The 26,516-nt window shown below is 41.3% G+C and overlaps 1 pseudogene; it reads right to left on the reverse strand.

Annotated features, from left to right (window-relative positions):
- Nucleotides 1-2,555: 2,555 nt before the first annotated feature.
- LOC138806737 (protein yippee-like 5) overlaps nucleotides 2,556-26,516 on the reverse strand; it is a 32,717-nt pseudogene continuing 8,756 nt past the window's right edge.

Consider the following 26,516-nt stretch of genomic DNA (forward strand, 5'->3'; position numbering starts at 1 on the left):
CAATAGTGTTTTTTCTTTGCTGCAGCGTTTTTTATTTCTGTGGTGCTAAGGACTCAAACCCAGGGCCTCATGCATCTGAGACAAGTACTCTACCACTGAGCCACCTTCCCAGCCCCCTTCAATCTCCTCTTTGCTGATAATCACCTGCATAGAAAAATGCAGTTGGCTATTACAAATAACCAAGAACAAGTGCCCTTCCCTCCTATTATTGGATTGTGAATTCCATTCAGTTTTATCAGTATCTTGAAGGACTTACAGCTGTGTTTCTTCTTCTTAGAAACCTAGGGTTCAGTATCATCAGACCCTCTCTTACCTTTGCTTAACTAACAACTCTAGGTGGCCAACAGGTCTTTTACCCATTTCACATCTATTACTAGCAGGTTACATCAAACGTAAATAAGAAAGGCTGAATACATTAAGCGCCACATAAAGTTCTTCTGCTTTATGTCCTTTCAATATTTATTTTCGAATGATAACAACCTGCTAATTCTTACTCAAAACTTTTCCATTTTAAAATTTAAAAAAATTCTTACATCAAGGTCAATGTCTCACTTATTTAATTTAAAAATTGTAATTCACATCATATTAAAAATCAAATGTTTATAATACAATGCATCAGGAAAATTAAAGGCACATACCTGATGGAGAATTTATACATAGCAAAAGAAAAGAAACCCTAAACTAATGCCTATCACACATTCAAGCCCACACTTCTCATGGTACAGGGTAGCTTTTGCTTTCAAATCATGGAAATGTCACCTCAATCCAGTCTATTCCACACAGGCTAACACTGAATTACCCAATGCTTTATTGCTTACAAACAACTCCAGCAAACAGACTTCAGCATAAGATTCTCCTCCTTATATGATTAAATGAATTACTCTAATAAATTTAAAAGTAAATAATGCAAACTGGCCTAGATGACAGTATAAAAGGATTCTGATGTTTTTTTTCTTCCATGCGATTGTTTCTAACACATTTATAAGATTATTTCTTTGTTGCTTTGTATGTCCTTCCCCCACAGTATAACCCCTGCTTTCACTGTATTTGATGTCTGTATAATTTGTGGAGGGGAAGAGGAAAAACAAATCGTTTAAATAGGGATACAGGGGGAACCCATTGCAACAATGAGATGTAGAAGTCCTTATGTCAAAAACGAACTTTACAACTTTCGTGCGGGGGGGCGGGGGGACGGCAGGGAGGATTGGGTGGGGGGGGAGGATGGGAAGGGAAGGGATGGGAAGGGGAAACAAAGGAGGAGGCTACAATGTTTGATAAGAAATGTACTCATTATCTTGCCCATGTAATTGTAGTTCCTCTGTACAGTATTTTCACAATAAAAAAAAAAGATTCTGAGTTCTTAAAAATCTTGAGGTACTTCCAGTTAAAATCGGCCACAGAAGGTCCTTTGCTAAAGTTTTACTATGCACTTCATAAGCAGAAAGCAAAAGGGATTTTCTTGTTACACACAAAACCTCCCTAAACTCATTCAGAGTGAAGCAAAATTACTAAATGTAGTGCCATTTACCCAGCCTCATGTATTTAAAAGGCTTTAAAGTCTATCCCTAGAAAGCCAAGTTTTTGCTTTCTTCTCTCTGACATCTATTTTTTTTAGCTTTTAAAACTCTTGTCTCTCACAGCCCAGAATTCTTCATTAATCTCAAAATGGCTCTACAGTCTGCTCTACATTAATTTTGGAGAACTTTCCAAGTATTCCAAACACTTTCTTTTGTATAAAACCTTAAAATAAAAGAGATGACAAAATACTTTGTCCTTTTTATGGCATGCTCATTTTTGTGTTTGGCGGGGCTTGAACTCGGCTTGGGCACTGTCTCGGAAATTTTTTGTTCAAGAACAGTGAACTACCACTTTGAGCCACACTGCCACTTCCACGGAAATGTATGTTCTTAAAAATCTTTAAGACAACTTGAAATCTTAATTTGCTTCAATGTCATCACTGGCATAAACTATCTAATACTCTAACCAGGACTTTCTCGTGAGTAGAAGTGAGCAGCTGATCTGTCAGCTTCTAAAAGATTAAAAATCCCAGCTCTTCTAAGTAAGAACATGATTACATGTGTATGAAGGTAACAGTGTAAGTGCCCTCATGCTTAGTGGAGTCCAGTAAGACTCCTGCTGCTAGGCTCAGATGAGCTGTTACCCAAGCAAGGCCAAAGGAGGCCTCTCACAACAGACAACCCTTGTCACCATCTACCCAAACAAGACCTGAGCCCCACAGCACCCACCCTGTCATTCTTCTCCTAATTAAGGTTGCTTTCAAACACTCCTTAAAAGTGTGCAGCATTCAGTGCTGTGGAAACCAGGGAATGTTTCTCTTAAGCATGTTGCTGCCTTCTAAAATGACAGAAGGTAAAGGAACAGTTGAGGACCATGGACTCTGCCAAAAAGTATCTCAAGTTTAAAACAAAAATTAAAGCTCCTTTCTAACACTGGCATTTGGGGACATGCAGCCTCCTGTGGGCAGATGACTGACTGACTCACAGGAGAGGTCCTCCCATGTTCTGTGCAAATGTTCTTTCAGTTCTTTGCCAGTGTCATGTCCTCTGGAATATGTGGCTCAGGTTGGCCTTCATAGTTTGAAGTTCTTTCAAATTCAGAGTCCTGTGAGCCAATGACTTCTGTAGTTCCTGCATTTAAACACAAGAAAGAGAGTTTTATTTTTTAGAAAAGCTTCAGTTCAAGCTGCTGCTTTCTCCACACCTAAACTAATCCATTGATTAAACTCAATGGGAGGGGACCAGCCAAGGAGAGGGATTTTAGGATTGAGAAACAGCCCTAGCCTACTGAAGACCTGCCTAGGTGGTCAGCTTCAACCCGAATTGCTCTCAAAACAACACTGATTTCTTCTACTCCCTTTGTCACTGCCTCAGGTACATCTCGAATGTTTCTATAACTCACTGTGATTTAACATCTAGATCAACACCCACTTCAGTGGATAGTGAAGTTAAATAATTAGTTGAAAAAAAAAGTACTTAGTTGAAATTTAATAATCTTACAAGGTGATAAAAAGTGAAACCATTTTAAACTGGGAAATGCATTCTTGCTAAATTAGTCATTGCATAATTCTTTCTCTTCTACTGGAGTTGTTTTTTGGCTTTCTTCTTTTTCATTTTTAACATTTTTTATTGGTCCTGGGGCTTGAACTGTGGGCCTGGGCACTTTACCTGAGCCTATTTGAGAGGCTAGCTCTCTACCACTTGAGCCACTGGGCCACTTCCACTTATTTTTGAGTAGCTTATTGAAGAATCTCAGGATATTTTTGCTCAGGCCAAACAACCATCCTCAATTCTCAAGTTCCTGAGTAGTTAGGATTACGGGCATGAGCCAAGCCACTAGCACCTGCCTTGGGCTAACTTTCTGAATGAAATAGTGTAAGAAAAAATTTTGTCTCTTAGTAAGGATCAGCAAAAAATTCCCTCTGACTGTGAAAATATTTTTTGTTGGTTGTCTATTTCAGAATTTCAGGCAAACTAGGAATACTATCACAAGCCATACCTGGAGTTATTCTGTTTAAGTTTGGGGCTGGTTCTGGGACTTGAACTCTGGGCCTGGGCACTGTCCCTAAGTATTTTTTGCTCAAGATTACTACTATACCACTAGAGCTACAGCTGTATTTCCAACTTTTTGGTTGTTAATTGGAGATAAGCCACATAGATTTTTCTCCCTTGGGTCAGCTTTAAACCGAGATTCTTCTATATTGGCCTCCTGAGCAGCTAGGATTACAGCCTTGGGCCACCAACATCCACATTATGTCTTTTAAAAAATCTATCAATAATAATAAAAATGACTATTATTATTACTACAAGCTCACACCTGTAATCATACCTACTTGAGAGGCTGAGATCTGTAGATCATGGGTTAAAGACAGCATGGTCAGGCAATTCAGAGTTCATTCATATTTTTTACATGCTGGCTCTAGGGCTTGAGGGCTTGAATTCAAGGCCTGGGCACTGTCTTTGAGGCTAGTGCTCTACAACTTGAACCAGAATGCCACTTCCAGGTTTTTCTGAGTAGTTCATAGGACTACGGGACTTTTCTGCCCAGGCTGGCTTTTAACTGCCCTCCACATATCCTAGTCTCCTGAGTAGCATTTCACCAGCAAAGCCACACTGAAGTGGCTCAAGTGGTAAAGTGTTAAACTTGACTGGAAAAAGTTAAGGGGATTCAAGCCCCAGGATTGGCACATACGTACTCATATGTATGTGTGTGGGTACACACACACACGCACACACACACACACAATCCTATACTCGGTACCCCAGGATGAAAAAAGTAAAAATAACAAATTATAAGATGGATAAATATTTTAAGTAGTTCCAAAAGTAACTAATATGGCCATATGGTGGCTTAGGTGGTAGAATGTTTTCCTCCCATGCACCATTTCAATTTCCAGTATTGTTCAAACAAAACCACACCAACAAAAGCACACCAAAATCTATACCGAATAAAAATATATAATACTATGTAACAAACATTAAACATTAAAAATAAATACAGCTAAAGGATTGCCATACCATTTTCCTGTATGGGAAAAGTCAATATCTAAAGAATATATTATTTTCCATCAAATCAATCTATACACTGAATGCAATTTTATGAGAAGTCTTATCAGAACTTTTTATAGTTTCAGGAAGGATAGATTAGGAAAAATGAGAGCTGGGAAATGGCATCCAGGAACTCTGATAGAAGCACGACAGTTAGAAACATATATGCAATCTTCTTTGCTTCTAACACAGGATGCATTCCTCATCTTAAGGATAAGCATTTCTTCTATTGCAAAAATATATACATTCTTTCCTGGAAGAAATACAAAGACTGAGTCAACATGTAACCAAGAACTCAGAAGGTGCAACACCAGGAGCAAAGATAAACACCTATATATATGGCTTTATGACAGGTCTTGCCATTATAATATAAATGCCCCTGGTGTCAAAGAGTTCTGTGCTTTTCCCTTAAGGAGCCCCCACACTCTCAGTGTGCCTCTGTCCTTCTGTTTCTCTGCTTATCTGTTTGCTTGCTAACTCAATAAAGCATTGCCGAGTTTTCTTACCATGGTGACTTCTCTGCAAATTTTTATTCTGTGACAAAGGACCCTAAGTCAAGAGTTCCTACTTCTAGAGGGAAATTTCCCAAACCTCCCCTGGACCCAGTGACTGTAGCTCCTCAAAGTTAAGAGGTGAGTTGCTGAGTGGTAGAATGATTAACTTGCATGTAAGAGACCCTGGGTTTGGTCACCACTAATAGAGTAGAGGAGGGATTATGAAAGATCAAAGACCCAAAGAATGTAAAGAACAATTTTGGGGACATATCATATCTCAAAATGAAGATTTGTCATATTAAAGCCTAGTAATCAACACAATCTGATATTAAAGCTGAAGGAAAAGAATGACACAGGGTGCAGAGCTGAGAAACAAGCCTATGTGGAATCCTGAGATTTGACATTAGACTACTCAATAAACAGCCCCTGTGACCAAGCTATCTATATGAATAAGATACAAAATAGACCTTGACTTAAAGTCTTAGCAAACAATTCCTAAAAACAGAGGCAAAGGTAGAAAGCAACACTTGGAAGCTTAAAGTATGAACGAATAGTGTACTTTGAGAGTTCCCCAAGGAAATAAATACATATGTAGGAAAATATCAATAAGTTTATCTATATTATAACAACACTTTTTGTTGAGTAAGTGACACCAAGAAAAATATAAACATGCTCTCTTAAGGTTGAAGACATTTAAAAACTATGTATTCAAGAGAGGAGCATTTCAATCAAGAAGATGACAGATAAAATACATGAGATTGACTAAAATATCTGAGCATGCAATTCACAAAAAGGCAGATGTAATGGGAGAAATATAAAAAATGTTCCATCAGGAACAATAAAGAGATACCACACTTGTCAGACTAGGGAAAAGTTAAAAATATACCGGACAGTACCAAATGACTGGAAAAGGGATATATAAGAATATATGTGGCTATGGATACACTGTATCTTATGCAAACTGCATATAGTGGAGTATCAACACCACTGACTCAAATTCATGAAGAAAAGTTTCATATAGAATATGTAGGATATTGCATATTTAATATGCATTGTCATTATTTGTGATGATTTTTAGTACATTGGAAAATTTTGCAAAGAAGAAAAAAGGGGGAAGAAGCCTTAAGGACCCTCATTTGTGAAATAACTTCAAGTTCATCACTACTTCCTACTTGCTAATGTTTTCTCTTTTTGTTTGAGGAAAGTAGCCCCGGTTGACCTCAAGCTCATTATCTTCCTACCACAGCTTCCATGAACTACCTCTTACTTTGTTTTCATTTGAGCCCTGAAGTCACTTAAATGAAAAAAACAGTTATCCCAGCAAGTCCTCACCACTGAGCCTGAGCAAGGCAGGGTGTATCCCATGAAATCAGTGCATCTGGGAAGGCAAGTCACCTAAGTGGACGTAGATCAGGAAACTGAAGGTCAAAATGGGGGTAAATTGGATGGCACTGGCCACTGGGCCAACACAAATCAAGAAGTCAGAGTTCCTCCACATGAACCAGAGGAGGCCCTCAGGCACAAACTCACTATAGCAGATGAAGGACTAGTTCGGGAGGATGGCAGCATCCCCAGCTCCAGGACAATAATCCTGTGCTACACAGGCATTAGAAGAATATTGATATGGGACAGTCTCCAAGCCCTGGGATTCCTTCTCCTGGGTCCAATATAGCTCATGACCAGAATTCTCTGGCACCACATAGGTACCCTCTTGTGAATATGTGTATACATGCACACAACTCTTGTCCTGATCCAGCACCTGGTCCAACTCAGACCAGGAAGTAGAGAGGTTCCAAAATGAAGAAAAGCAGTCCATTTGCACTGTAGCAGGTGACACACTGCCTGGGAATGGTGGAAGCATGCCCAGCTTTGGGCCCATAGCCCCAGGCAAAACAAGCCACAGCCTAGGAGAAGAAAGTCTCTGTGTCTGGCCTTCCTTCCCTAGTGGCTGTGCAATACAACATGAAAAGATGTAACTGTGTCCCTCAAACTTGTGCACACACAAGCAAAACCACATACCCACACAACCCACCCAGCAATCGGTTCCCATGAAGGGGCAAGCAGATGCACTTACCTTGAAACTTGATCATCTCAGATGGCCCTGGCACAGGGGCCTACCAGGAGGCCCAGAATAGCCCAGATGATAGACCATGGGGTGAAGAACAGGCCACTGGGCATGACCTCCCTGCGAAAGGTGAAGAACTGGATGGGGAGAGTGGCAGCATCCTCAACTCAGGGCTTATAATTCCAATACACATGCCACAGTTGAAAATGGTGGTAGACACGCTGCAATCTTCAGTGTGCCATCTCTTGTAACTTCTAGAGGTGTCCTTTAGTCTAATATGGCACCACATCCACGCACTTGTGTGTACATAGGTCCACATAAGCTCACCCACAATTTGGTTCCCATGGGGTGGTGGGAAGGGGCAAATGTTATTTTGAAATAGGGGCATCTTGAATGACACCAGCCCCTGGGCCCAGAGAACAGAAAGACAGAGTTCCTGGAGATGAATGAAGGAGGCCCTCAGGCATGAGCTCACTATAGCAGGTAAAGGACTAGTTAGGGAGAGTAATAGCTACACAGGCTTTAGCCAAGTATGGATGAGGGGCAGTCTCCAAGCCCTGGCCTTCCCTCTCCTGTTCCAATATAGCCTACAACCTGGCCTATCTGGCACCACATATTTGTCCTCCTATGAACACACAGGCATGGCCAGGCTATTTGGAACCACACATATGCCTTTATGGGAAATTGTTTATATACGCACAACCCTGGACTTGCAAGTCAGTTCCCACAGGACAAGGGCAGGAGGGAAAGAGCTTCCCTTGAATTGGTGACATCTGTAAATGGTACCTGCATCTACGCCAACACAGATCACAAATGTGGAAGGTTTGCAAGATGAAGAAAATCAGGCTACAGGCATGACCTCCATGTGGAAGGTGAAGCACTGCATTGGGCAGGCAACAGTATCATCAGCTCAGGGCCCATAATCCCAATATACAGGCCATAGCTGGGAAGGGTGGTGGACACACGCCAAGCTCCAGTGTGCCATCTCTTGTGCCCTCTAGAGCCTATCTCTAGTCCAACTGGCAGCACATAGGTGCAATCATGTGTACACATTCCATGAAAGGGTTTCCACAGGATGGCGGGGTGGGGGCAATCTTTACCTGAAAATGGGTGTTACTCAGATGGCACAGGCCCTGGATGACACAAATCAGTAATAACGAGTTCCTTTACGTGAACCAGAAGAGGTCCTCAGCATGAAGTCACTGTAGCAGGTGACGGACTAGTTAGGGAGGTGGCAACATCCCCAGCTATAAGCAAATGACACAGGCTACACAGGCATTAGAGGGGTATGGACACAGAGCCTGGCCCAATATGTCCACAACCAGCCCTACCTGGCATCATGTATGTACCCTCTTGTGAAAGTGTATACCGACACATGGGCCTACCAGAAGGGACCAGCAAGTCAGCAGTCCACAAGGTGAAGAACAGGCCACCAGGCACTAACTTCCTTTAGCAGAAGCAGCACTATTTAGGAAGATCATCAGCATCCCAAGTCTCAGGCCTATAACCCAGGTTCCACAGGTCCATGAAGGGATGTTTGACAGTCTCCAACCCCAGCCTTCCTTCTCTTGGGTCCAATAAAACATAGTCTAATTTAAAAACACTTAAGTGCTTTCATGGGAACAAATGTATACACATGCACAAAAATCCCTGACCTGCAATTCTGCATCCACAGGGTAATGGAGAGAAAGTAACCTTGAATTGCATGTCTCCCAGGGCTACACTGACCACTGACATTAGCCAGCTAAGGATGCAGGATAGACTCCAAGCTCTGGCCTCCTTCTTCTGGATCCAATATAATCCACAACCAGGCCACTCTGGCACCACATTTGTGCCCTCCTGTACACACATGCACAACCCATCTCACAACTGGGTTCCAACAGTTCCAACAGGGAGTGGAACCACTTACTGAGAAATGAGGACATAGGTGGATGTACCTGCACCTGGGCTGACTTGGAAGCAGGAAGCAGGAGTCCCAAAGTGAACAAAAATAGGCTGCCTTGTATGACCTCCCTGTAATGGGTTACGCACTGGTTAGAGGGCGCAGCACTATACCGAGCTCCAGCCCCATAACCCCTAGCAACACAGGCCATTCTCTGCAAGGGAGACATGAGAGACCTACTCTCTAAGCCTTCCTTCCCCTTGGGCCGGCATCAGCACCCAAGTGGGAAAATCTGGCCACAGGTTCATGTGTTTCACAAACTTGTGTGCACACATTCATGATGGCATATGCACTCAACCCCACACAAATATTCAGTTACCACAAAGTGGGAGTGGTCCTACTTGCCTTAAAACTAGGGCATCTGGAATGGCATTGTCACCTGGGATTACAGGGAAGGACCTGCAAGACATTAGTCCATGAGGCAAAGAACAGGGCACTGGGCATGCCCTCCCTGTAGCAGGAGGAACACTGGTTGGGGAGGGTTGCAGTATCCCCACTTCCAATCCCACAACCCTGGGCTACATAGGACACAGCTGAATAGTGACACAGGACACTCCCTACTCAAGGAAGCCCCAAGCCTTCCTTCTCTTAGGTCCTTTAATACCACATACCAGTCCAATTTGACACCATGTACATGCCCTAGGATGAACGTGTGGACACACATACACAACCGCTCACCAGTGATTTGGTTCTCATACTATGGCAGGAGAGGTCTAATTTATCATGAAATGGGGGGCATGTGGGATGGCATCCATGGTGACCTGACACAGACCAGGAATTCAGTGTTCCTTAAGGTGAAAAAGAGGCCCTTAGGCATGAAGTCCCTGTGACAGGTGAAGCACTAGTTAGGGAAGGTGGTGGCAGCATCCCCTGCTCCAGACCAATAATCCCAGGACACACAGGCATTAGCTGGGCAGATATGTGGGTCAACTGAGGCACCATGTATGCACATTACTTTGAATGTCTGCAAAACCTCTCACACACGATTCTTTTTGCACAGGGGATGGGTGGGAGTCAACTTACCTCAAATCAGATGTATATGGATGGCACCTGCAACTGGACCCACAACACCACGAAGAGGTCATAGAGCTGAAGTTGAAGCAGCCCTTGGGTATGACTGGCCTGTTAAGAGGTGAAACACTGGTTGAGAAGGGTGTCAGCATCTGCAGCTCCAGGCCCATAACCCCGGGCTACACAAGTCATAGTCTGGGAGGCATGAAAAACATCCCTGGCCTTCCTTCCCTTTGGCTCACAAAAGCACATGAAGAGGCAAACCTGGCCACAGTTACTGCATTCCTCACACTAATGAACACACAACCACACCCCAATCAGTCCCTACAAAGTGAGGAACAGGCCCACTTACTTTGATACTTGGGCATCAGGGATGCCTATAGGAAGGAACTAGCCAAACAATAGTCTGCAAGGTGAAGAACTGGCCACCTGACATGACCTCCCATTTATCAGGAGAAGCACTGGTTGGGGCTGGCAGCAGCATTCCAACCCCACAATCCCGAACTTCACAGGCCATAACTGGGACAGTTATGCCTTCCTTCTTCAGGGTCCAACATAGCACATAGCCAGGCTACTCTGGCACCACCTATGTGCGTTCCTGTGATCACCTGTACATTTGCATGCACACAACCCCTCACCTATAATTTGGTTCCTTCAGGGGTAAGCAGAAGGACACCCACTTATCATGGGTCCAGGTGTAGATACCATCTATGGATGCCCCCCCACAGATGGTACCCACACCTGGGCCCACCCAAACCAAGAAGATGGATGTCTGTGAGGTGAGTAAATACAGTCCACCATGCAGGACATCGCTGTAGCACGGGACACACTGGATGTGGATGGCAGTGGCATCCTCAGCTCCAAGCCTACAATCCCAGGCTACATAGGCCATAGCCTGAGTGGCATGAAAGACTCATCCCCAGCCTTCATTCCCTTGGGCCCTCAATAATACAGGAAGAGTGAATTCAGCCATACATATTGCATTCCTCGGCCTTGTGCATGCACACACACAATGCCACACCTGTAATCATTTTGCATGAACAGTGAAACAGGACCATTCACCTGGAATCTTGGGCAGTGTCACCTTGGCCCTACAGGAGGGACCAACCAAAGGTAAACCATGAGGTGAAGAACAGGCCACTTGGCACAATCTCTCTGTAACAGCAGAAGCATTGGTTGGGGGCAGGATGGGCAGCAGCATCCCCAGTTCTAGGGCCGTAACCCTGAGCTACATAGGCTGGAGCTGGGAAAAAATATGAGCAGGGAGACAGGAGGCAGACTCAAGAACTGGCCTGCCTTCTCTTGGGTCTTCTACAGTGCACCTCCAGCCCAATATGGCATCATGTATGTGCATTCGTGTGATTGTGCAAACAGAAATGCACACAACTCTTCCCTCATCATCCATTTCTAAGAAGAAGTAACATGGCCCATTATCTCAAAACAGGGGCATCTGGGATGGCACTGACACTTGGGAAGACATGGGCCAAGAACTTGGAATTCAATCAGCTGAGAATGAAGAGGCCCTCGGGCAAGTTCTCCTTGTTTCAGTTGGTTGGGGAAGGTGGCTGCATCTGCAGTGCCAGTCCCCAAACCTTACGCTCCACTGGCCATAGCCCAGAGAAATGGTGGGGCAGACTCCATCCCTGGCCTTCCTTCAATTGTACCAGCTATAGCACATGTAAAAGAAAAAAGAAATAACTTCACACGGTACATTAAAAACAACAACAAAACCCTCTTGTTCCCATATGTTGGAGTTCATTTCAATCTTATATGGTCAGATGTTCATAGCTATTGAACCTAGACATAATACTAATTATTACAAATGAGGGAAACCATGGGACTTATGTTTCTTTGGGTCTGGCTTACTTCACTTAATGTGATTTTTTCCCAAGTCTTTCCATTTTTTAAATTTTTTTTTACAAAAGGGCATATGTTATTCTTTCTGAAGGAAGCATAGAATTCCATTTTGTGTGTGTGTGTGTGTGTGTGTGTGTGTGTGTGTGTGTGTGTGTGTGTATGTATGTATGTATATATATCACATTTTCTTGGTCTATTCATCTACTGAGGAGCATCTGGGTTGTTTCCATATCTTAGCTATGGTAAACAATGCTGCCATGAAAATGGATGTGCTGTTAGCTTTAGTGTGGCCTTGTTTGTGATTGTTTGTTAGAATTTAAAGAGAATGGTCAATAGCAAGTGAGTCAATTTCACATTTATAAACTATTAAATTTAAAATGTATTTTTGTGTAAGATTTCACTCAACATTTATTGTAAATATAAATAACCAGATAGTTTTTGAGGAAAACTATAAGTGTTGAGTTGATTAGAAAATGTGTACCTTAAGGGGGCTGGGAAGGTGGCTCAGTGGTAGAGTGCTTACCTTGCATTCATGAGGCCCTGGGTTCGATTCCTCAGCACCATATAAGCACAAAAAGCTGGAAGTGGCGCTTTGGCTCAAGTGGTAGGGTGCTAGCCTTGAGCTGAAGAGCTGAGGGACAGTGCTCAGGCCCAGAGTTCAGGCCCCATGACCTACAAAAAAAGAAAGAAAGAAAGAAAGAAAATGTTCACCTTGAGCTCAGAGTTGCAGCTGATGCTTATAATCACAGCACTTGGCAGGAATAGATCAGGAAGGTCATGACTTTGAGGTCACATGGGGCTATGTAGTAAAATGATCTCCAAAAAGTGAGTGTATATATTGTATATGTTATATATACATATATATATATATATATATATATATAGCTGGAATAATTGTTATATTTATGTTTTAAACATTTAAACCACCAATATGAAAAGGTGTCTGAATTATATTGCAACATATATGTTTTCCAAAGATACTTTTTTAGTTGTTGCTGTTGTTTTGATTGGTTATAGGGCTTCAACTCAGGGCCTGGGCTCTTGTGTTTATGGCTAGCACTCTATCACTTGGAGCCACCATTCTACTTCTGGTTTTGGTAGTTAATTAGAGATAAGAGTCTCATGGACTTTCCTGGTTGGGCTGACTTTGAACTGCGATCCTCACATTTCAACCTCCTGACTAGCTAGAATTACAGACATGAACCACTGGTGCCTGGATGCTACTTGAAGTTTATCAGTTTGCTAGACTAAGGGAGGGCTGCTTTGTCACCAGTTATTGAAGAAAAGAATATCTGATAACGCTCTTAATATGCACTCAGTGATATCCAAGTAAAATATGACTGTAAAATTCTTGCAAGAATCTATTTTCCACTTAAATCTCATGGCATGCTCAGATTTATAGGCCATCCCCTAAACCAGAGACCAGTCCAGAGAGGAAGCCTTTACTTGTGATCATGTTTGGTGCATAGGAATGGCTGTCATCAGATATGGTTGAGGATGTGAGGATTAAACTTGTAAAGTCTTTTCTGCAATGCCAAACACCCCTCCAAGAACCATGGAAATGGCCCAAATTCCTTATAGCCAATGAAGATAGATAGATAGATAGATAGATAGATAGATAGATAGATAGATAGATAGATAGATAGATAGATAGATAGATGGATGCATGGCAGATTGATAAATAGATAATAGATAATAGAGAAACATAGATATAGGTCACTAAGCATTTCCCTATATTCTGTGAGACAGTGAATGATTATATACCTCCCATCTCTCTCACTTTTTGTGCCAACAATACTTCTCACAAGGAAAAATGTACCACTGATATATAGTCATGACTAAAATAGACAATCCAAGACATCTGTATGTTCTTTTCTTTGCCATCCGTTCTGTCTTGTAGCCATGGTCACCTCCTTCCCCTTCTGGCCTGGCAGGTTCTAGGGAAGCTGTGACTCACTAGGACCCCAACCTCCAAGACACCAGGATAGCAATTCAATTTCTTTTGCTAAGAACTTCTTATTTATTGGGATAAACTCAGCTTTATGATTCATCCTTCTTGGAATAACTTTCTTTACATCATCAACTTATGAGGGAGATAGTAATATTTACACTTTCAGCCGTGGCTCTGAACACAAAAGCTTGTGACCTTAGTCAAGTTCAGGAGGATAGAGTGTTATCAGAGGATGAACATACACAAGCCAGTTGTGTATGTGTGTGTGTGGGGGGGAGCATGCCAAAATCCCAACAAGCTGGAAGGTGTAGGTAGTAGGTTCATGACCTCAGAAAAAGTTCAAGACTTTATCTGAAAAACAAACTAAAAGCAAGAAGACTGGGGCATGAGATTCAAATGTTAGAGGACTTGCTGAGCAAATTCAATCCCAGTTACCACAGAGCCTAAGAAGTAAAAAGCATGAACAGATAAAACGTTTCATTCATCTCCAAGTTTTGTAATTCTAAAATCACAGATTTCACACCCAGTCTGTGAACTACGCTGCAGACTGTTTTTCCTTCTCACTGTGAAAGCATCTCTGTGAGGCATGTGTATTCCAAGTTCTCCTATTGTGATTCCAGTCCTGGATGCGGTGATGGCAACAATTGCAGTCTGGATCCTCTCCCTGAAGCAGAGCTAGCGCAGAGCAGGAGCTCAGCAGCCAGGCCCCTGCTCTCTCTGTTTGTGCTTAACTCCTCCTGAAGTTTCTGCCACGGTGTCTCTCAGAGCACAGCCAAGTCTGACACTAGGACTGTGGCTTTCTTCTTTCTTTGTCATACATGGCCTCAAATCCTTTGTGGCTTCCTATCTCATTGGCCTTGGCGACTTTAATAAGGAGCTGTGGACCTTCTCCAGTGTATTGGACATACCAGAATAGGGTGGGGTTTGGTTTCATAGGAGCAGTTCACAGTCAGGGAAGCCCCTTCTAACACGGCCACTTGGCCTTGTGTCTGGGTCACTGAGTCTCCATTGCTTCCTCCTGAAAACAAAATATGAGAATTCAGCAAGAGTTATCTTAGTCTGCTTGGTCATGACCTTCCTGTTTCTTAGAGAAACCATGGTTAAAGATTCTGTCAGCATCACCAACAGAAGAATTATTTTTGTGCCATATCACTCACCAAACAACAAGAGCAGTGCAATCACTGGTCCTGGGGAGCAGCTCATTTTCAGAGCCTCTGCAGTCAGTGAATCTTGACTTCTTGTTGTAAGGAAAGGTGAAAGCATAGGGAAAGATGAATGTGAGCTGAGGATGACAGCAGGAAGTGGGTGTGTGTTTGGAAGATGCGCCCCCTTGTGGACAAGATCCCAAACTCAGAGGACTGTTAACCTCTCAAAGGCCAGTGCTCTAACTCCATTCTGGCTCTCCCCCTCCTCTCTCCCTGATATACTTGTAGCTTTCTGGTGATTCTCTTTAATTCTGTTTTCTATTGTTGTATTTTGAGCCATTACGTTGTCTTATTTAGAAACACTACTCCAAACACTTCTAAGAATTTAACTTTACTGCTTGACTTTAGTTTTTGCTCACCCAGTGAGTCATTGAAATATTAGAAAAACAGGCTTTAGGCTAGAATTGTAAAAATATCAACAAGTCTAGTCACTAGCTCAGTTTGGATAGCAGAGACAAATTAAATTATGCTATTCCCACACCTGGAACAATATCAGAAATCTGTCAGGTAATTAAAAAATACTTCTCAATGCAAATTAAATGAATAAATGGGTAGTTTAATGCTAGCACTTGGGAAGCTAAGGCATGATGTGCATAAGTTCTAGGTTAGCATGGGCTACATAGCACCTTTTAAGCCAGCCTAGGTTACATAGACAGAGACCCTGTCCAACAAAAATATATTAGTGAGAAATTTCAATAGCTTACTTTCACCAATAGATAGGTCAGTCAAGGGAAAAATCAACAAAGAAAACTCAGAACTAAACAAAAACACAGATAAAATGGACGGAAAGAATATCAATAAAGTATTTCATACAGCAGCTGAAATATACACATGCTTTTCTGAAGTCCATTGAGCAGTCTTTAAAATAATATTTTATGTCATAAAAAAATCTTAGTAATGGGCTGGGAAGTTGGCTCAGTGGTAGAAGCGCTTGCCTTGCAAGCCTGAGGCCCTGGGTTCGATTCCTCAGCACCACATAAGCAAAAGGAAAAAAGCCGGAAGTGGTGCTGTGGCTCAAGTGGTAGAGCGCTAGCCTTGAGCTGAAGAGCTGAGGGACAGCGCCCAGGCCCAGAGTTCAGGCCCCAAGACTGGACCCAAAAAAAAAAAAATCTTAGTAAATGCAGAAACATTTAAAAAATCCCCTGCATTCTATTATATGACAATTAAAGAACTAAGCTTAGTAAAAAGATACTATAATATTTAAGCACTTGAAGATTGAGTAACACATTTTGAATGACAAGTGGATCAATAAAGAAATAAAAGAAAAAATCCAAATGATTCTGGAATCAAATGAAAATAAAAAACACAAAGTACCAGAATCTCTGAGAAACAGCAAAGGACATGATGTCAGTTGTAGTTAAAAGTGCCTAGACTCTCTACCAAAAAAAATCCACATAAAATTTCCAAATACATGGACTAACATGTACACCAAACTTCTAGAAAAAGAAAAGCAAATGAAATCCTGAATTATTGTACAGGAATAAAAAAGTTTAAGGAAGAAATTAATAAAATTATGATTTAAAATTATGCACAAGCCAGGTGCTTTTGGCTCACACCTGTAATCCTAACTACTCAGGAAGCTGCGATCTGAGGACCTTGGTTCAAAGCCATCCCAGGCAGGAAAGTCCATGAAACTCTTTTATCTTCAATTAACCACGGGAAAACTAGAAGTGGTGCTGTGGCTCTATCTGGTAAACCACTAGCTTTGAACAAAAGAGCACAGAGCCAGTGCTCAGGCTATGAGTTCAAGCAATAAAATAATAACAATAATAAAATAAATAAATATCACAACAAACACCAAAGAAATGCAAAAGATCATGTTGGAAAACTGAAAATTCATGTTATATAAACTGGAAACTCCAAAAAGAATTAACAAATTTCTAAATATAATTTATTTGTCAAAATTCAATCAATAGGATGTAAGTCACTTAAACAGATATGACATAAAGAATGCAATGAAGAAATGTAATAAAGAATATACAAACAAAGGTCCAGGACTGTATCAGACCTTCTAAGAATTAATCCCAATAGGCATCAAACTCTTCAATAAAATGGGAAAGAAAAGGACACTACTAACCTAATTTATGAAGCCAGTATTGCAGTTTTCTCAATCTACACAGAGACCCAAACAAAAAAGAGAGAATTATAGATCAATCTGATGAACATTTCTGGAAAATGCTCACTAAAATACAGAATTCAGCAATACATTAAAAAGATCATACACCATGAACAATTTGGAATCTAAGGAAATAGAAGGAATATAAGGAATTATAAGGAATATAAAGAATATAAGGTATCAAATACAGTGAATACAGGGGTTAGGTGCCCTGCATCTTATATATACACTTCTCTAATTTGGGGAGGGGAAGGGAAAAAAACAAAATGCTTAAATAGGGATACAGGTTGACCCATTGTAACAATGAGATGTACAAGACACTATGTTGAAAAATGAACTTTACAATTTAGGCAGGGGGGGCATGTAGTTGTGCAGGTGGGAGGGAAGGGATGGTAGGGGAAAAACAAAGGAGGAGGCAACGATACTTGATAAGAAATGTACTCATTACCTTGCTCATATAACTGTAACCACTCTGTACAGTATTTTTACAATAAAAATTATTAAAATAAAAAAGAATATAAGACAATATAAGGAAAGCTCAGCATACATAAATCAATAAATGTAACATATCACATAAGTACTATCACAAACAAAAATCACAAGATCATTTCAACTGACACATAAAAAGCCCTTAACAAAACTCAACATTTATTTATGCTAAAAGCTATGAAAAAAACCAGAATTCACTGAAGTCTATATATGAGAAATCTATAACCAACATCATTATCTTTGTACAATTAGCATATACTAATAAAAATAAGTAAAGTTGGGCACTGGTGGCTCATGCTTATAATCTTAGCTACTCAGAAGGCTCACATATGAGGATTGTGGTTTGAAGCCAGCTCAGAAAGGAAAGATGTGGGGGCTGGGAAGGTGGCTCGGTGGTAGAGCGCTTGCCTCGCATGCATGAGGCTCTGGGTTTGATTCCTCAGCACCACATAAGCAGATAAAAGCTGGAAATGGCACTGTGGCTCAAGTGGTAGAGTGTTAGCCTTGAACTGAAGAGCTGAGGGACAGTGCTCAGGCCCAGAGTTCAGGCCCCACGACCAGATCAAAAAAAAAAAAGAAAGAAAGAAAGAAAGAAAGAAAGAAAGAAAGAAAGAAAGAAAGAAAGAAAGAAAGAAAGAAAGAGAAGAAAGAAAGAAAGGAAAGTCTGTGAGATGCTTATCTCCAATTAACCACCAGAAATCAGAGGTGGTGCTGTGGCTCAAAGTGGTAGAGTGATAGTTTTGTGTGAAAAAGCTCATGAAGAATGCAAGCCCCACAACCAATGGGGGGAAAAGCAAAAGTAGATAAATACAGTAAATAAATATTTTTATTTTGATTTACATAGTGAACGGTCTGGTTGAAGAAATGGCACAGCTTTAAAAGTCAAGTTCCTTGTTAAAAATATCATAAAATCTGACTTTATTTAAAAGAACCATAATAGCAAAAATATCATAGTGTTGGCAAAAACACAGACACATTGGCCAATGGAACAGAATAGAGGACCTAGAACTGGGACATGAGTGTTGGTGGGAGTTGTGGCAGAGCTTTGAGTGGAATGTGGAAGAACTTCCAAGTCTGTGAGACTCTTATCTCCAATAAACCACTCAGAAAACTGGGATTGGCAAAATGGCTCAAGTGGTAGAGCACTAGCCTTGAGCTGAAGAGCTGAGGGACAGTGCTCAGGCCCAGAGTTCAGGCCCCACGACCGACCAAAAAAAAAAGAAGTTAAAAACCTGGAAAAAGAAATGAAAGCAGAATTCAGCAAGTGGAAAAACCAGAATCAACTCCAAATGGATCAAAGACCTCAAAATAAAAGCAGACACCACGAAAACATTACAGGAAGGAATAAGAGAAACTCTAGTGCTTCTTGGCACAGGCCAAAATTTTCTTAATAGAGACCCAGAAACACAACAAATCAAAGAAAGGTTGGCAAATGGGATTTCATGAAACTGCAGAGTTTCTGCAAAGCAAAAGACATAGCTAGCAAGATCAACAGAAAGCCCACGGACTAGGAGAAGATATTCACTAGCCATACAACGGGTCTCATATCTAAAATATACTTAGAACTCAAAAACTAACCAACAACAAATCCTCAAACAAACAAATGCCCCATTAACAAATGGGCTAAAGACCTAAAGAGAGACTTCTCTGAAGTGGAAATCAGAATGCCAATAGACACATAAAGAAATGCTCAACCTCTCTAGCCATAAAAGAAATGCAACTCAAGACAATGCTGAGATTCCACCTCACCCCAACTAGAATGGCTATAATCAAGAAATCTAATAAGAACAGATGCTGGAGGGAATGTGGCCAAAAGGGAACCCTACTGCTGTTGGTGGGAGTGTAAACTTATTCAACCACTCTGGAAAGCAGTATGGAGGTTCCTCAAAAAACTCCACATAAAGCTCCCCTATGACCCAGCAATCCTCCTTTTGGGGATTTGCCCAAAGGATCACAAACAAGGTCATACCAAAGCTACCAACACAACCATGTTTATCACAGTATTATTTACCATAGCTAAGATATCGAGCCAACCCAGATGCCCCTCAGTAGATGAATGAATCAAGAAAATGTGGTATATATATCATGGAATTCTATGCCTCAGTCAGAAAAAATGGCATTGCCTCTTTGTTAGGAAATGGAAAGACTTGGAAAAAAATCATATTAAGTGAAGTAAGCCAGGCCCAAAGAAACATAGGTCCCATGGTTTCCCTTGTTTGCAGTGACTAGTACATGTCTAAGACAAGCAGAGTAGGTCAAAGGCTATGAACATATGACCATATGAGATAATGTTAAGCAAAATGTACCCCAAGACAGGGACACAAGAAGGTTTTTTAAAAATTTTCTTGCTAGTGTTTTAATGTACTTACAATACATTGTGTGAGTCTTTTGTTTCTAGTGTATGTTCTTCCCCCATCAAATTCACTGAATTTGATGCTGGTGCTCTCCACCTTGTATATATATATATATATATATATATACATATACATATATATATACATATATATATACATACACACAATTATATACATAACATAAATATATATTATATATAATAATATGTATATAATATATAATATATAATAATATAATATTATATGATATATAACATAATAACACATATAATATAATATTATATATAATATATAATATATATTATATAATAATATAAATATATATTACATATATATATTTGTAATTTGGAGAGGGGAAGGGAAATAACAAAATGCTGAAATAAGGATACAGGCTGAACCATTGTGATGATGAGATGTACAGGACACTATATTGAAAATGAACTTTACAATGTCAGGGGTGGGGAGGGCAGGAGGAGTTGGGGAGGTGAGGAGGAAGGTGATGGTAGGGGGAAAATAAAGAAGGAGATAATCCTCACTATGAAATGTATTCATTACCCTACTCATGTAACCGCAACCCCTCTGTACAACATTTTTACAATAATAAAAAAGAAATGAAGACACTTAGAATCTAGAAAGACAAATGACCTACCCAACATCTCACACTAAATATCAGGTCAAGTGGCTCTCCTGCAAGACCAGAGTTCTGTCAGCACATGCCATGTGCTGTCCTGAGCCCAGGCCTGTTGGTCCCACCTATGGCTCCTCGCTTGGTCCCACCTATGGCTCCTCTCTATGCATCTCCTGCCCTCCATTCCTAGACTCAAGTGGGATGGGCACCAGTACACCATGCTGGAGTCCCATTGGACAGAACCTATTCCCAAGCCCTTTGTGTGGCCCCTCTTCATGTCCTTGGACTTGAGAAAAAGCAACAGATGCAATCTTTTCTTTTTACTTATAAAAGCAATTTGGGTACAGAAATGTGGAGAATATACAAATGAACATTAACTTCTCCCCTGATGAGAAGTATGTGCATTTTCTTCCAGTAATAGTCATGCCCTCTTCATTGGTACAGATCTGTAATATGTGTGTATACATATGGATGTATTATTAAATAAGTTTGGGGGTGGAGGCTGGGAAAGTGGATCACCTTAAAATGTGCTCATGTTGAGTGCATTGGTTCAAAAGCTTCTCCTTTTCATTTAATGCATTGGGAGTATTTATATTCCAGAAATATCTTTCGTTTTTGAATACTTGTATGATATTCTACTAAAGTATTTACTTGTGAGATACTTAGAATTATATATACATATACATACATACTTGTGAGATGCTTAGAATTATATATACATATGCATACATACATATAACATATATAGATATAGATATATAAATATATAGGTATAGATATATTGCACAGAGAAGTTACAGTTCTGGGTCTTCAGTCCTATTCCATTGGTCCTCAGGTCTGTTCTTGTGCCAGTACCAAGCTGTTTTGATTACTGTGGTTTTGTAGTAGAGTTTGAAGCTTGGAATTAATATTCCTCCAGCGCTGTTCTTTCTATTAAGGATTGTTTTGGCTATTTGGGGTCTTTTATTGTTCCATATGAATTTTTGGATTGCTTCTTCTATTTCATTGAAGAATGAGGTTGGAATGTGGATTGGTATCGCATTGAATTTGTAGATAACCTTTGGCAGTATTGCCACTTTCAGGATGTTAATCCTCCCAATCTAGGAGCATGGGAGGTTTTTGACCTTGCTTAGTTCTCCTTTAATTTCCTTTTTTAGGTTTTTTAAGTTTTTGTCATAGAGATCCTTCACCTCTTTTGTTAAATCTTATTTTATTTTTGTGTGGGGCTATTATAAAAGGGGTTGCTTTCTTAATTTCAGCAGCACTCTTCTCATTATTGGCATACAGGAAAGCCATTGATGTCTGAGGGTTAATATTGTACCGTGCTACTTTGCCAAAGTTTCTGGTCAGCTCAAGTAACTTGGGAGTGCAGTCCATGGGGTTCTTTAAATACAAGATCATGTCATCTGCGAAGAGGGAGAGTTTTACTTCATCCGTCCCTATTTGGATCCCCTTTATGTCCGCATCTTGTCTTATTGGTCAGAGACACATAGTGGGGCTACCAGTAAGAGCGCCGCCATCTTCCTCCACTACCTCATTCTTCTTATTGAAGAAATTAACTGTTATTGAATCGGTGCAACTAGCAGTTAAATTTCATTATGTGGTAACTGTTATCTAATTGTTACAACCAGCAGTTAACTTATGTTTCCTGGAATATTTTTGCTTTCCTGATAATGATTTTAATTCTTATTTGGCACACATGACTTAGGGAACTCTTCCAAGGCAACCCATCCATTAAATGCATTTGTAAACTTAGTATAGAAATGAATGAAGTAGCAGCCAGAGGGGGGGAGTAAAAACTGCTTTTAATGCAATTCCTGGACTTGTGATCGATTTCAAGATCCATCAACTCCCTTCCTTCAATTTCCACCAATTTCAGATCAACCCATGTCAATCCCAGACAGACTGTGATCAGTACCATGGGGTGCTGGGACTCTTGTCTGCAGATTTCTCTCCTCGAGCCCTCATTAGAAACACATTGAAGCCAGCCCTGGGAAGGAAAGTCTGTGAGACTCTGATCTCCAATAAACCACTCAGAAAACCAGAAGTGTCACTGTTGCTCAAGTGGTAGAGCACTAGCCTAGAGCTGAAGAGCTCAGGGACAGCGCCCAGGCCCTGGGTTCAAGACCCATGACAGACAGAGAAAAAAAAAGTTGTGAAGACGCAAGCCCAGGTCCTGAGGTCAATCTTGTACTGGAATACACTTAAAATATAAAGACTCTTCCATTCTTTCCTTCTTGTGCCTATTATTATTATTATTATTACTATTAGTATTATTAGTATTATTTCTGGTTCTGGGACTTGAAATTCAGATCCTGGGTGAGATCACTGAGTTTTTGTTGTTGTTGTTGTTTTTCAAAGGTAACACTGCACCACCTGAGCCATAGCTCTACTTCTGACTTTTTGCTGTTTGATTGGAGAGGAAGGTCTCATAGATTTTTATTCTTTTGTGGGGTGGTCTGGGCTGATTTAGTCATAATTCACTCCTTGCTGCCAACCCATGAGAGCCTTTCTGCAAAACCAGGCATGGTGTTCAACCCAGGTGTTCAGTAAGTTCTGTGGATGCCATTGAGGAGCCTGTATATCCAGACACGGGAGGCGGAGGCTCAGACCCAGTACATTTAGTGTCTTTGCACATGCAAATCTGGCAGGCACGAATGTGCCTGTGTTTTGTAAAAAACGTTTACTCACTTGACATAGAAGTCAAGGACTATGTTGTCACATGCTCCACTGCAGCTCAGGTGACAGAAAAGACCTCTCAGTTTTCTGCCTTCCACAATCTTCACGTGGTCAGCTGTGATGGCGTAGATGACCCAAGGCCCTGAATGAAGGTTTTTCCTTCCATGCCTCATTCCCCAACGCTAGTGGTGTTCCTGGAGTCTGCTTCAGATCACCTGGAATGGTCCATCTGTGGTCTCTGAGCTACTAGAATCTGCTGTGAAGATTCAAATAAGTCCCTCTGAGAGCAACAGAATGGAATAAAATGGATAAGTATGGCAGGGAGAAGAGCAGACAGAATGCACAGGATCGGAGGAAAAGGGAGAGGAGATGTCTGTGGGGAATGATGACACAGAGTACTGTTTGTACAAGCAAAAGACAATGTTGAATTGCAACCCCTTTGTACACCTGCCTCAGCTACAATGATTCAGCTGACCACCTGTCAGGCTCACACTTGTCATCCATGTGACTCGGGATGGGGAGATCTGAGGATGGTGGGTCAAAGCCAGTGCCTGGCAAGAAAGTCTGTGAGCCTCTTATCTCCAATAATCTGCTCAGAAAAAAAAGGGCCAGGAATGGATCTGTGACTCAAATGGTACAGCACTGGCCTTGAGCACGAAGAGGTTCAGGGACAATACCCGTGCCCTGAGTTCAAGCTCCAGGACTGGCAAAAATAAATATAGATAGATTAGACATAGATAGGTAGATAGATAATAGGTAGGTAGGTAGGTAGGTAGGTAGGTAGGTAGATAGATAGATAGATAGATAAATAGATAGACAGACAGACAGAGAAAATGAAAACAAAAGGTCAACACCAAATTAAAAAAAAAATATCCGAGAGCATTCTGTTTCAACAGATACCATGCCAATCCCAAATCATCTGTCTTCCTGGTCAGTGCTACTTGACCATTTATTGTCCAATGGCGATAGAATGGTATAGTTAAGGGCGATATTTTTAAGAAGAGACTCACTGGTTCATAAGCTCTGACAGTCACACACACACACACACACACACACACACACACACACACACACACACACACACACACACACACACACACACACACACACACACTCCTTCCCCCAGATCATGGTATCCATGGTACCTGGTTGGCTCAGAAATCCCTTGGCTTGGCATAAATCAGGCCACAGAGAAGAAAGCAACAGAAACTTCATCCTGCACCAGGTGCTGGTCTTCCTCCCCCTCCTACTGCTGCTACTGCTCCAGAGTAGGTCAGCCCTGCTGGGAATGTGAACCCATTTCTCTTTTCATACTGTTGTGTTATGGGCAAGATTCAGAAATGAACCAATGGCTTTCCAAGCTGTTGGAGATCCCTTCCCCCAAATATCCTGCTTGGCTTGTGCATGCTGTCTAAGCTTCTACTTCATTAATCAGATTAGAATCAAGAGAAAGTTCAGTTGTACAAAAATGATTTCCTTTGTGCAATTATCCAGCCTAGTGGTTGTGCAGCTAACACCCCCAGTGGTTGCTGTGATTTCTTATTCAATGGTTAGAAATAACGTTGAACTCCGTAGGAAAGCCCAGTCACCCACGATGAACTCCATGTGAAATCAGATCTTCTGTGTGTGTGTTCAGTGGAGAATTAGCTCAAATTAAATGATACATTATGATCTCAGATTTGCTGCCCAAACCCAGCCAGACTTGTTGGGAGGTGATGACCTCGTGAAAACAGGACATATCCGGCTTCCTTCTTTTTTTTTTAATTTTAATTTTTTTATTGTGAAAATACTGTACAGAGGGGTTACAATTACATGGGCAAGATAATGAGTACATTTCTTATCAAGCATTGTAGCCTCCTCCTTTGTTTCCCCTTCCCATCCCTTCCCATCCTCCCCCTCCCCCCTCCCCCATCCACCCCGCCCCCCCCACCAAAGTTGTAAAGTTCGTTTTCGACATAACGACTTGTGTGCTTCTCATTGTTGCAATGGGTCCACCTGTATCCCTATTAAAACGACTTGTTTTTCCCCTTCCTGGCTTCCTTCTTTAATCCGGGTTCCTGAGTGACTCTTCCAGAAAAAATATATATACTTTTTACTTCCCAGCCAGTCAGGCTGGGAAGGTGGCTCAGTGGTAGAGTGCTTGCCTTGCATGCATGAGGTTCGATTCCTCAGCACCACATAAGCAGAAAAAAAAGCCAGAAGTGGCGCTGTGGCTCAAGTGGTAGAGCGCTAGCCTTGAGCTGAAGAGCTGAGGAACAGCGCCCAGGCCCAAAGTTCAGGCCCCACGACCGGACTCCCTCCCCCCCCAAAAAAGCGCCATTGGCTCACACCTGTAATCCTAGCTACTCAAAAGGCTGAGATTTGAGGATCAAGGTTCAAAGCCAGCCCAGGCAAGAAAGACTGTGAAACTCTTATCTCCAATAAATCACAAGAAAACTGGAACTGGTGCTGTAGCTGAAGTGGTAGAGCACTAGCCTTGAGCTGAAGAGCTGAGGGACAGCGCTCAGGACCAGAGTTCAAGCCCCACAACCAACAAGAAAAAATCTCCAAAACACACAAAGGCACCCTCCCCCCACATACCATTTGTTGCTCCATTGTTTTTTTTTTTTTTTATAACTTTTTGATCATGGTTTAAACTTCACTATTTGTCATCCTTGAAGTTTACATTTCTCCAGGAAATCTGATTTCTCAGAACTGCATGGGAAGAGAAGAAATCTGACCTGCTCATCTCAGCCCAAAAATTTTTCTTGAAAAAAAAAAAAAACAAAAGAAGCAAACAACTTTTTTCCTTTGTTATTTATTTATAGTTTTAATTTCTCTTAACTTCTACTCTTGATTGAAGAAAGTATTATTAAAAGATTTTTTTTCTTTTGGCTCCTGCTTGTAGATAGAAACTAATGTATGGTGAACATATTAATTCCAAGTCAACAGAGGGCAAACAACCAGGATATCCATCCAAGGACTCATCCATTTGACAGTTGACCTTTTCAAACTCTTGGCTCCACATGGTGTCCTGAGGGCACTTCTTCACGCTGAGGAGCAAGCAACACTTCTCTCTCCTTTCCTTCCCCTACCTGTTGGTCTCCTGAAATGATTTCCCTAGGTTTTGAATGTTGCTTACATCTCATTCTGCCTGACTATCAAACCATCACCTGAAAAG

Source organism: Dipodomys merriami, unplaced genomic scaffold (genome assembly GCF_024711535.1).
Source record: "Dipodomys merriami isolate MVZ:Mamm:240054 unplaced genomic scaffold, mDipMer1.0.p SCAF_407, whole genome shotgun sequence".
Lineage (NCBI taxonomy): Eukaryota > Metazoa > Chordata > Mammalia > Rodentia > Heteromyidae > Dipodomys > Dipodomys merriami.